This window comes from Oncorhynchus kisutch, linkage group LG22 (genome assembly GCF_002021735.2).
Source record: "Oncorhynchus kisutch isolate 150728-3 linkage group LG22, Okis_V2, whole genome shotgun sequence".
Classification (NCBI taxonomy): Eukaryota; Metazoa; Chordata; class Actinopteri; order Salmoniformes; family Salmonidae; genus Oncorhynchus; species Oncorhynchus kisutch.
Genome location: NC_034195.2, coordinates 8,768,927 through 8,780,701, shown reverse-complemented (window position 1 = coordinate 8,780,701; position 11,775 = coordinate 8,768,927).

Below are 11,775 nucleotides of genomic sequence, written 5' to 3'. Positions count from 1 at the left end.
GCCAGAGTCGTCAGCCAGCCAGGAGCTACCAGAGCCGTCAGTCAGCCAGAAGCTGCCAGAGCCGTCAGTCAGCCAGGAGCTGCCAGAATCGCCCTTCACTCCGGAGCTGCCGGAGTCTCCCGCCTGTCCGGTGCTGCCAGAATCTCCCGTCCGTCTGGTGCTGCCGGAATCTCCCGTCCATTCGGGACCCGTGGCTTGGATCCCCAGTCCAAGGTCAGCGGCGGGGGTCGCCGTGTTAAAGAGGCCACAGAGGCGGGGAAAGAAGTGGAGAAGGACTATGGTGGAGTAGGGTCCACGTCCCGCGCCAGAGCCGCCACCGTGGACAGACACTCACCCAGACCCTCCCATATAGGTTTAGGTTTTGCGTCCGGAAGCTGCACCTTTGGGGGGGGTACTGTCACATTCTGACCGTAGTTCTTTTATTTAGGTCTTTGTTTTAGTATGGTCAGGGTGTGAGTTGGGTGGGTTGTCTATGTTCGTTTTTCTATGTTGGTTTTTGAGTTTGGCCTGGTATGGTTCTCTGATTGAGAATCATACTTAGGTAGCCTTTTTCCACCTCTGTTTCAACAGCCAGAAGTGTTTTCGGTTGTTTCTCTTTGTTATTTTTGTTATTTCCGTGTTCATTGTAATAAATATGGACACATACCACGCTGCACGTTGGTCCTCACCTTCTTCCACCAACAACGGCCGTTACAGTACCTCGCCTTGTGCAAGAGGCATTGTCATGCTGAAACAAGAAAGGGCCTTCCCCAAACTGTTGCCACAAAGATGGAAGCACAGAATCATCTAGAAAGTCATTAATTGAATGCTGTAGCATTAAGATTTCCCTTCACTGTAACTAACCATGAAAAACAGCCCCAGACCATTATTCCTCCTCCACCAAACTTTACAGTTGGCACTATGCATTTGGGCAGGTAGCATTCTCCTGGTAAGATTTGTCCATCAGACTGCCAGATGGTGAAGCGTGATTCATCACTCCAGAGAAAGGGTTTCCACTGCTCCAGAGTCCAATGGTGGTGAGATTTACACCACTCCAGCCGACGCTAGGCATTGCACATAGTGATCTTAGGAACACATTTCATGAAGCCCCCGATGAACAGTTCTTGTGCTGACATTGCTTCCAGAGGCAGTTTGGAACTCGGTAGTGAGTCTTGCAACCCAGGACAGACGATTTTTACATGCTATGTGCTTCAGCACTCGGCGGTCCAGTTCTGTGAGCTTGTGTGGCCTACCACTTTGCAGCTGAGCCATTTTACTCCTAGACGTTTCCACTTCACGATAACAGGACTTACAGTTGAATGGGGCAGTTCTAGCAGAGCAGAAATTTGAGGAACTGACTTGTCCTATGATGGTGCCACGTTGAAAGTCACTGAGCTCTTCGGTAGGCCATGCTACTGCCAATGTTTGTCTATGGAGATTGTATGGCTGTGTGCTCGATTTTATACACCTGTCAGCAACGGGTGTGGCTGAAATAGCCGAATCCACAAATTTTAAAGGGTGTCCACATACCTTGTATATATAATGTATCTCATTATTAAAGTAGCTAAACCTATTATTAATCAAGGAACAAACATAACAGGTTGGAAAATGGTGTGTGTGTGTGTGTGTGTGTGTGTGTGTGTGTGTGTGTGTGTGTGTGTGTGTGTGTGTGTGTGTGTGTGTGTGTGTGTGTGTGTGTGTGTGTGTGTGTGTGTGTGTGTGTGTGTGTTTGCATGTGCGGGAGTGTCTGAGGCCCTGCAGTGGATTGGGTCAGACTACAAAGCCAGATACAGCCAAGGAAAACACAGCTCTCAGTCTAGCACAACCCCGTCCCCAGACCATGGAGGAGGCCAGAGTCTGGGGCGATAATGGGAAATTGCCAGGGTGGACGCCCCGATGGGAAACAGGGCTTGATTTGGCTTTTGATCTGGGCCATGTCATCACTGTATGCCAGCCAATGGGATGGGGGTGGTGGTCTTCCAACAAGTGAAGAGTGGAGGGGTGGAGGGAAGGGGGGGGCAAAATAACTGGTATGCAGCCCGGCTGTGCAGTCATTTTAAGAGAGAACCTGTGGAAATACACTTAAGGCTGTCTACACAGCCACTTTAGAGGGACAGCCCAGCTGAGGACAAAGATAAGTCAAACTTTGGGATGTTGTTAGAAACGACAAACACCCCAGTAGTCATTTCTGGAACCACCAAATAAAGTTACAACAGTGTTGGTTGAACAGACATTATTCGTCATAGATCTATGTACTTGTGAATAGAGAGATTTACAATGATATTTCCAATAGCACCAAATGGATCATTTCGCAACCTAAACTCAATGGCAAAACTTAAGGTTTCTTCTTAGTTCTAAATACAAAGTTGAGATATTTCTAAACTTACAGTGTGAAAACACTGCTGGCGGCAATCTAATTGCTCTTTAATATCTGCTTCCAGCTTAGTGTCCTCCTTATCCTGGAATGTTTATAACCACAGATGGAGAGAAAGAACAAAATATCCCTGGAATAGCATACTGGAAGGCGAGACATGTTGGCACACCTCCACAGAGTTAGAACAAAGCCAGGCGTTTCTCTTCCTTATCATTTCCACTTTGCTTTGCATTAAAGGGATAGTACAGGCAAATTTGAAATTGACATATTGGTTTCCTTACCCTGTAAGCATTCTATGGACAAGGCATGACACCAATCCATCCTTTGGTTTAGTTTCCCTGGCACCGTTTCCTCATTCTACATGATGCAACTATCGGTCCCATGACTTGAATGGGATGGTAAAAATGCTAAAAGAAAAATGTTAAAACGTTAGCATGTGGAAACAGTGCTAGGAAAATTAAACCAAAGCATGGATTGACGTTATACCTTGTGCATAGACTGCTTACAGGGTAAGCAATTTGTCCTGCATTCAATGAGCAAAAGCACCCTCTGTGGCCCCATGGGTAGAATGTTATTAATAACTTCATTATAAATTCTGTAAATGAAATTACATTCAGAGATGGAAATCCAGTGTTTCTATGTCAAACAGTTCTGCTAAATTTCAGTCTTCTGTGATGCATATAAAGTGTAATATTGGAATGTAACTCAAAATTGAATACATTTCAACTCTATAGCTGACATGGTAGGTAGTCTGACATGGGGCGCCAGGTAGCCTAGTGGTTAGAGCATTGGACTAGTAACCGGAAGGTTGCAAGATTGAATCCCCGAGCTGACAAGGTGAAAATCATTCTGCCCCTGAACAAGGCAGTTAACCCACTGTTCCTAAGGCTGTCATTGAAAAAAAGTTTGTTCTTAACTGACTTGCCTAGTTAAATAATGGTAAAATATATTTTTTCAATGGTAAAGGTGTCTTTTTTTAAGCCCATATCCATGTCTGTGAGCTGTATACTTTTGTTTCAAAGTAGATTTGTTTAAGACTACCAAGAATCACTCTGTGTGATCCTGATATAGCCCACTACACCACTTGGAAGTCCCATAGGGCGGCATACAATTGGCCCAGCATCGTCCAGGTTTGGCTGGTATAGACGTTCATTGTAAAGAATAATTGTTTCTTAACTGACTTGCCTAGTTAAATAAAGGTTATATAAAAATACAAAATACATTTTAAAAAACTAAAAAAGAAGTCACATCAACTGTGTTTTTTAAAGTTATGATAACAAATGCTAATTTCTTAAGTGCAACTTTATCACAGCAAGTTTAAACAACTTGATTGTAAAATGTTCACATAACAAACTATTTATTGAGCATTCACTTTATAAGTAGTTTTAACTCAAAAGCTGCAACAAAATTGCCTGTCCCCTGTAATCTTAGACGGTTATTTAACATCATCTATGAACTTGACGGATAAAAAATAAAGAGGTTGCCGAAAAGGCATTAGATCAAGTAGAGTGGGATTACCTATTTGCAACATTAGGAAAATTTGGACTTGGCTGCAATTCAATTTCCTGGGTAAAATTATTGTATGCTTTACCATGTGCTTCACTGGAACTAGACAAGGGTGTCACTCTCGGGGCTCCTATTTGCCTTTGCGATAGTTGAAGTTTAAACAACTTGATTGTAAAATGTTCACATAACAAACTGTTTATTGAGCATTCACTTTATAAGTAGTTCTAACTCAAAAGCTGTCAGGACAACTAGGTACTAAAATATTTACGTTTTCTCAGCATTTGATCGGTTTCGAGTTCAAGCAACTAATGTTTTTGAGGGTAATTTCACATATACATTTGTTTAAGCAGAGGTTAGTTAAGTAATTGTTGACATTAATTTAATAAGTACAACTAATACATTTTTATTTTAAATTATTAAACATTCATGATATTTTTTAAGTAAGTGATGTAAACAATAATTGTTTGTTCGGTCAGAGTTTGTCTTGTTTGGGGGCAGAATTTATTAGAATAATACCCAGCTCATTATAATAATACCCAGCATGCTTTGTAACTGTTCGTATTTACATTTTGGTCTTTTAGCAGACGCTTTTATCCAGAGTGACTTCAGTCAGTTGAATGCACTAAGGTAGATAATCAAGCACATGTAAAAAGTCAAATGTTTCAGTAACCATTACAGCGAATGTCACAGCTTAAATATATTCATTAGGATATGTTTATGTAACAAAATGTCTGTATTCTAAGTTCAATCAACTTAACAACAACAGTTTCTTAATACATCTGTTACGTTTAGCATTTAATTAACAATGATCTTAAAGTTTTTTTACTCAATTCTTCTCCACAATGGGTAGTTACGATCTTGTCTCATCGCTGCAACTATCCAACACAATCGGTAGAGGCAAAGGTCGAGACATAGGTCCTCCAAAACATGACCCACCAAGCCGCACGGCTTTTTAATACACTGCTTGCTTAACCCAGAAGCCAGCTGCACCAATGTGTCGGAGGAATGTTGGGAATGTTTCCTCCAAAAAATCAGACATGCCTTTTTTCTCTTTTTTTATTCTCTCTTCCTTCATCTTTTGGTAACCTTCTTTTCTAATTTATATAAACAGAATCCATTGGAAACACTCTCCTAACGCACCCTGAATTATTATTTTTAACAACTTCCCATTACCCACTCTTGATTATAGAGATACATTTTTTTAATCAATTAAATCAATGCAAACTAATCACCTGGACCTTCTGAAAACAAATTACTTCCTCAATCAATGAACCAAGCATGTAACTCATTACTGTTTAAACCCAATAATGTGGATGCAAAGATTTTAGCTGAAGTCCTATCCCAACGGTTGGATACAATTAACAGATAACATCATTGGACCAAACCAGATTTATACAAAATCGCCTGTCCCCTGTAATCTTAGACGGTTATTTAACATCATCTATGAACTTGACGGATAAAAAATAAAGAGGTTGTAATATCATTAGATGCCGAAAAGGCATTAGATCAAGTAGAGTGGGATTACCTATTTGCAACGTTAGGAAAATTTGGACTTGGCTGCAATTCAATTTCCTGAGTAAAATTATTGTATGCTTTACCATGTGCTTCACTAAGAACCAAATCACAATATTTCTCACTAAAACGTGGAACTAGGCAAGGGTGTCCACTCTCGGGGCTCCTATTTGCCTTTGCGATAGAACCCCTGGGCCAATTCAAATATTCAAATATAACCCAGCAAACTGGATGCAGTCTATCACAGTGCCATCCGTTTTGTCACCATCTGGAAAATGTGAAGTCCAAGATGGACAAAGGGGGTGCTGTTGGGGCTGTGTTTCTGGACCTAAGGAAGGCTTTTGATACTGTTAACCATGAGATTCTCATCACAAAATTGTCCAAGTTCAACTTTTCCCCTGATGCCTTGAGATGGATGAAATCATACCTTGAAGGCAGAACTCAGTGTGTCAGAGTGAGCAATGAGCTGTCGCCCACTCGTAGCTATGATGTGGGCGTGCCCCAAGGGTCAATACTGGGGCCCCTCCTGTTCAGCCTGTACATTAATGATCTGCCTTCTGTCTGTACTGGGTCTGAAGTTCAAATGTATGCAGATGATACAGTGATATATGTGCATGCAAAGAGCAAACAACAAGCTGCACAAGAACTCACTACTGTAATGGTCCAGGTTACAAAGTGGCTCAGTGACTCGTGTTTGCATCTCAATGTGAAAAAAACTGTTTGCATGTTCTTCACAAAGAGGGCAACAGATGCTACTGAGCCAGATGTCTATGTGTCAGGGGAGAAGCTCCAGGTGGTATCCGATTTTAAGTACCTTGGCATCATACTTGATTCCAACCTCTCTTTTAAAAAGCATGTGAAAAGGGTAATTCAAATAACCAAATTCAACCTAGCTAATTTCCGATTTATACGAAATTGTTTGACTACAGAGGTAGCAAAACTGTACTTCAAATCTATGATACTCCCCCACTTAACATACTGCTTGACTAGTTGGGCCCAAGCTTGCTGTACAACATTAAAACCTATTCAGTCTGTCTACAAACAGGCTCTCAAAGTGCTTGATGGGAAGCCCAATAGCCATCATCATTGTCACATCCTTAGAAAGCATGAGCTCTTGAGTTGGGAAAATCTTGTGCAATACACCGACGCATGTCTTGTATTCAAGATCCTCAATGGCCTGGCTCCCCCTCCACTCAATATTTTTGTTAAACAGAAAACCCAGACATATGGCAGCAGATCCACAAGGTCTGCCATGAGAGGTGACTGTATAGTTCCCCTAAGGAAAAGCACCTTTAGTAAATCTGCATTCTCTGTGAGAGCTTCCCATGTCTGGAATACACTGCCATCAGACACATATAACTGCACCACATATCACACTTTCACAAAATGCTTGAAGACATAGCTAAAGGTCAATCAGATTTGTGAACATGGTCCCTAGCTGTGTGTTGCCACTCCATGTTGTCTGTTGTCTGTAGCTTGTGAGGTGTGGAAACACTTTGTTGCTTTTATGAATTTTGTCTTGCTGCTTTTTGTTTTATGCTGCTCTGTCTGTATGCTACGTCTTGCTTGTCCTATGTTGCTCTGTCTGTATGCTGTGTCTTGCTTGTCCTATGTTGCTATGTCTTGCTTGTTCTATGTTGCTATTGTCTATATTGTAATTGTTTTTAATAACCTGCCCAGGGACTGCGGTTGAAAATTAGCCGGTTGGCTAAAACCGGCACTTTTACTGAAATGTTGATCAATGTGCACTGTCCCTGTAAAAATAAAAATAAACTCAACTCAACTCAACCAAAGCCCCATATACCACCCACCACTGCGACCTGTATGCTCTCGTCGGCTGGCCCTCGCTACATATTCGTCGCCAGACCCACTGGCTCCAGGTCATCTATAAGTCTTTGCTAGGTAAAGCACAACCTTATCTCAGCTCATGCACTCCAGCAGGTATATCTCACTGGTCCTCCCCAAAGCCAACATCCCCTTTGGCCGCCTTTCCTTCCAGTTCTCTGCTGCCAATGACTGGAAGACTGGAACGAATTGCAAAAATCGCTGAAGTTGGAGACTTATATCTCCCTCACTAACTTTAAGTATCAGCTATCTGAGCAGCTTACCTATCACTGCAGCTGTACATAGCCCATCTGTAAATAGCCCATCCAACTACCTCATCCCCATATGGTTTTTATTATACTTTTTTGCTCTTTTGCACACCAGTATTTCTACTTGCACATCATCATCTGCACATCTATCACTCAGTGTTAATTTGCTAAATTGTAATTACTTCGCTACTATGGCCTATTTATTACCTTACCTCCTTACTCCATTTGCATACACTGTATATAGATTTTTCTATTGTGTTTTCTATTGTGTTATTGACTGTACTTTTGTTTATCCTGTGTGTAATTCTGTGTTGTTGTTTATTTGTTGCACTGCTTTGCTTTATCTTATCGATACACAACCCAACCAAGCCACACTGCTTCTTAACACAGCACCATCCAGGTTGCAGTTGTAAATTAGAGCTTAAATAAAGGTGAAATTTAAAAAATATATTTATTCTGATGACATATACATTTCAGACCCGGTTGCTCCCATTCCTCTGGTGCTTAATATTATTGTGTTTTTTACCTCCCCAGTTTTGATCCCTTTACCCCTTTTTCTCCCCAATTTCATGGTATCCAATTTTAGTAGCTACTATCTTGTCTCATCGCTACAACTCCCGTATGGGCTCGGGAGAGACGAAGGTTGAAAGTCATGCGTCCTCTGATACACAACCTAACCAAGCCACACTGCTTCTTAACACAGCACCATCCAACCTTGGAAGCCAGTCGCACCAATGTGTCGGAGGAAACACTGTGCACCTGGTAACCGAGGCTAGCGCGCACTGTGCCCGGCCCACCACAGGAGTTGCTGGTGCGCGATGAGACAAGGATTTCCCTACCGTCCAAGCCCTCCCTAACCCGGAAGGCGCTAGGCCAATTGTGCGTCACCCCACGGATCTCCCGGTAGGTTTACGACAGAGCCTGGGCGCGAACCCAGAGTCTTTGGTGGCACAGCTAGCGCTGCAGTACAGCACCCTTAACCACTGCGCCACCCGGGAGGCCCAGTTTTGACCTTGTCTCATTGCTGCAACTGCCCAATGGGAGGCAAAGATCGAGTCATGCATCGTCTGCAATGTTTGGTTCGCAAGCTGGAACTTTTATCCTCTGTGCCACCAGGGAAACGCTCTTGAGGGGTCTTTTTATAGTATATAGCCATGGCAATATAGTCAATCAGGAATTACATGGTTCCTTTTTAGCTTTCTTTGATATAACTAAGCCAGGGAACAACTGATAACTGGGTTATTCACCATCACTTCACCAGTCCTCTTTTTATGCTGTGTACTTCTGGACCCATATTTACAAGGTATCCAAAACTATGAAAAAACTATTTATAAATCTGGACGAAATAAAGACAACCTCTCTTTTAGTAGAGTTTCTTTGAGCCTTAATTCTATTTATTTTTTTCTAAAGAATCATGCTTACAGAATATGTGTGATCAAACCCATAACCTTCAGAACTGCAGCCCGATAATGAACTCTCGCCACTAAGGGAAATCTTTGCCCTGTTTGTTTTTTCTTCTTCTGTAGAATATGGTCAATCAAAACACAGTACACAATTTCTGAGTTATTAAAATATTCCAATCCTCTTCACATGCTGTGTACTTGTAACATTGTATTTTATGTTTTTTCTTTCTTCAACACGTGTTGAAAGTCTTATTAAATGTGATTTTTGTTGGATAGAGCTTCCTTTAACTTCTTATGGCTGAAGGGGCAGTATTGAGTAGCTTGGATGAAAGGTGCCCAGAGGTGCCCAAAGTAAACGGCCTGCTATTCAGCCATAAAAGCTAGAATATGCATATTATTATTACCATTGGATAGAAAACACTCTGACGTTTCTAAAACTGTTTGAATAATGTATGTGAGTATAACAGAACTCATATGGCAGGCAAAACCTGAGAAGAAATCCAAACCGGACGTGTGAAATCTGAGATTGGTCGATTTTCAACCCAGGCCCTACTCAATTCACAGTGGGATATGGAAGTAGTTGTACTTCCCAGGGCTTCCACTAGATGTCAACAGTCTTTAGAAACTTGAATGAGGCTTCTACTGTGTTGTGGGGCTGAATGAGAGGGGAATGAGTCAGGGTACTGGCAGAGAGCCATTCCTGGTCAAGCGCATTTCACATGATATCGACCTGCGTTCCATGGCTCCTCTACACACAAGGGAATTCTCAGGTTGGAACTTTATTGAAGATTTATGAAGAAAACATCCTAAAGATTGATTCTATACTTAGGTTGAATTGTTTCTAAGACCTGCAATATAACTTTTTGAAGTTTTTGTCAGAAGTTATGCCTGACCTGCACGAGCGTTTGGATATGTGTACCTAACGCCCTAACAAAAGTAGCAACTTGGACATAAATAATGGACATTATCGAACAAATCAAGCATTTATTGTGGAACTGCGATTCCTGGGAGTGCATTCTGATGAAGATCATCAAAGGTAAGGGAATATTTATCATGTCATTTCTGATTTCTGTTGACTCCAACATGGAGGAATTGTTTTGGTTTGTTTTCTGAGCGCCGTCTCAGATTATTGCATGGTGTGCTTTTTCCATAACGTTTTTTTGAAATCTGACACAGGGGTTGCATTAAGGAGAGGTATATCTATATTTCCATGTCTAACACTTGAATTTTCATCGACATTTATAATGAGTATTTCTGTCAAATATGTGGCTCTCTGCAATATCACCGGATGTTTTTGGAACTAGTGAACGTAACCCGTCAATGTAAACTCCGTTTTTTTTATATAAATATGAACTTTTTCAAACAAAACATACACGTATTGTGTGACATGAAGTCCTATGAGTGTCATCTGATGAAGATCATCAAAGGTTAGTGATTCATCTTATCTCTGTTTGTGCTTTTTGTGACTCCTCTCTTTGGCTGGAAAAATGGCCGAGTTTTTCTTTGGCTTTGTGGTGACCTAACATCATCGTTTGTGGTGCTTTCGCTATAAAGCATTTTTGAAATCAGACACTGTGGTGGGATTAACAACAATATTACCTTTAAAACAGTATAAGATACATGTATGTTTGAGGAATTTTAATTATGAGATTTCTGTTGTTTTGAATTTGGCGCCCTGCACTATCACTGGCTGTTGTCATATCGATCCCCACAGGATTGCAGCCCTAAGAATAACTTGTATTTGTGTGTTTTCATATGCTTCTTAAATACAGACTCAGAACCTTTTCAATTTCAAAATCACTTCAACACTTGATGAAGAAAAAATATAATAAAATACAGTGTTACAAGTACACGGCATATGAAGAGAATGGAAACATTTTAATAACGGTCCTGTTTTGTGTCGTGATTGACCGAACAACAAAAAGCAAAAATATCACAGGTGTGCAGCTATCACCTGGTGGAGCAGTGGGATAATGATCTACCTCTGGAGCTAAACAATGCAGGTTCAAACCCCCACATGTCCTGGTTGTGAACATATGTAAAATAATAAAATATATATAAAATAATAAAATGCTATTCAAAGGTTCTGTGAATTTATTGATGTGCAGATGATGTTAAAATGGCTTCTATCTCAATATCATCTGTAATAGAGCCCTCAAATGCCAATAAATCAAGAGAGAAAACATAATGGAGATCTCTTCCAAATTGCGTACTGACAATGTTGTGGTAATATTAGGTAAAATGTCCTAAACATTCTTGAAATGTTCTGAGAGCCTCAAAGACAATGCCAAATGTATATTATGTAAACGTCATATAAACTGACTTATTTTATTCTTACAACATTAAGGGAAAGTCCTATGCATCCTGACATAAACATTGTATGAATTTCATCACAACTGAGAATATTTTGTGTTTTGGGAACCTATCTCTTGAAATTAACCCATACTGTTCCCACAACCTAATTAAATGTTCTGGGAATATTTCAAGAATTTAGAAAGACTGTTCTGTCAGCATTCTTGCAACATCAAAGGAATGCTTTGTGCATCCTGATGCAAACATTATCTGAATGTCAGCACAACTGGACAGTTTTAGTGTTTTAGAAACACTAAAACGCGTCATGTCGACACAATGTTCCCACAACCTAATTAAACATTGTGAGAACCTTTAAAGAACTGAGAAAAAAATATTTCTGGGAACTATATGTTTTTTCTCATTAAAATAAAACTTTTTTTGTGTTTTGGGAGAATTATTTTTGTGATGTCCCCACATTGTTCTCACCAGACTCTACCCACAACATCAGGAGGATGTTTTATACTAACATTCTACAATCATCACTATGACTAGACAGTTTTTGTGTTGTGAGTACATTTTCCGCGACCTAACGAATGTTCTGGGAACCTTCAGAGAA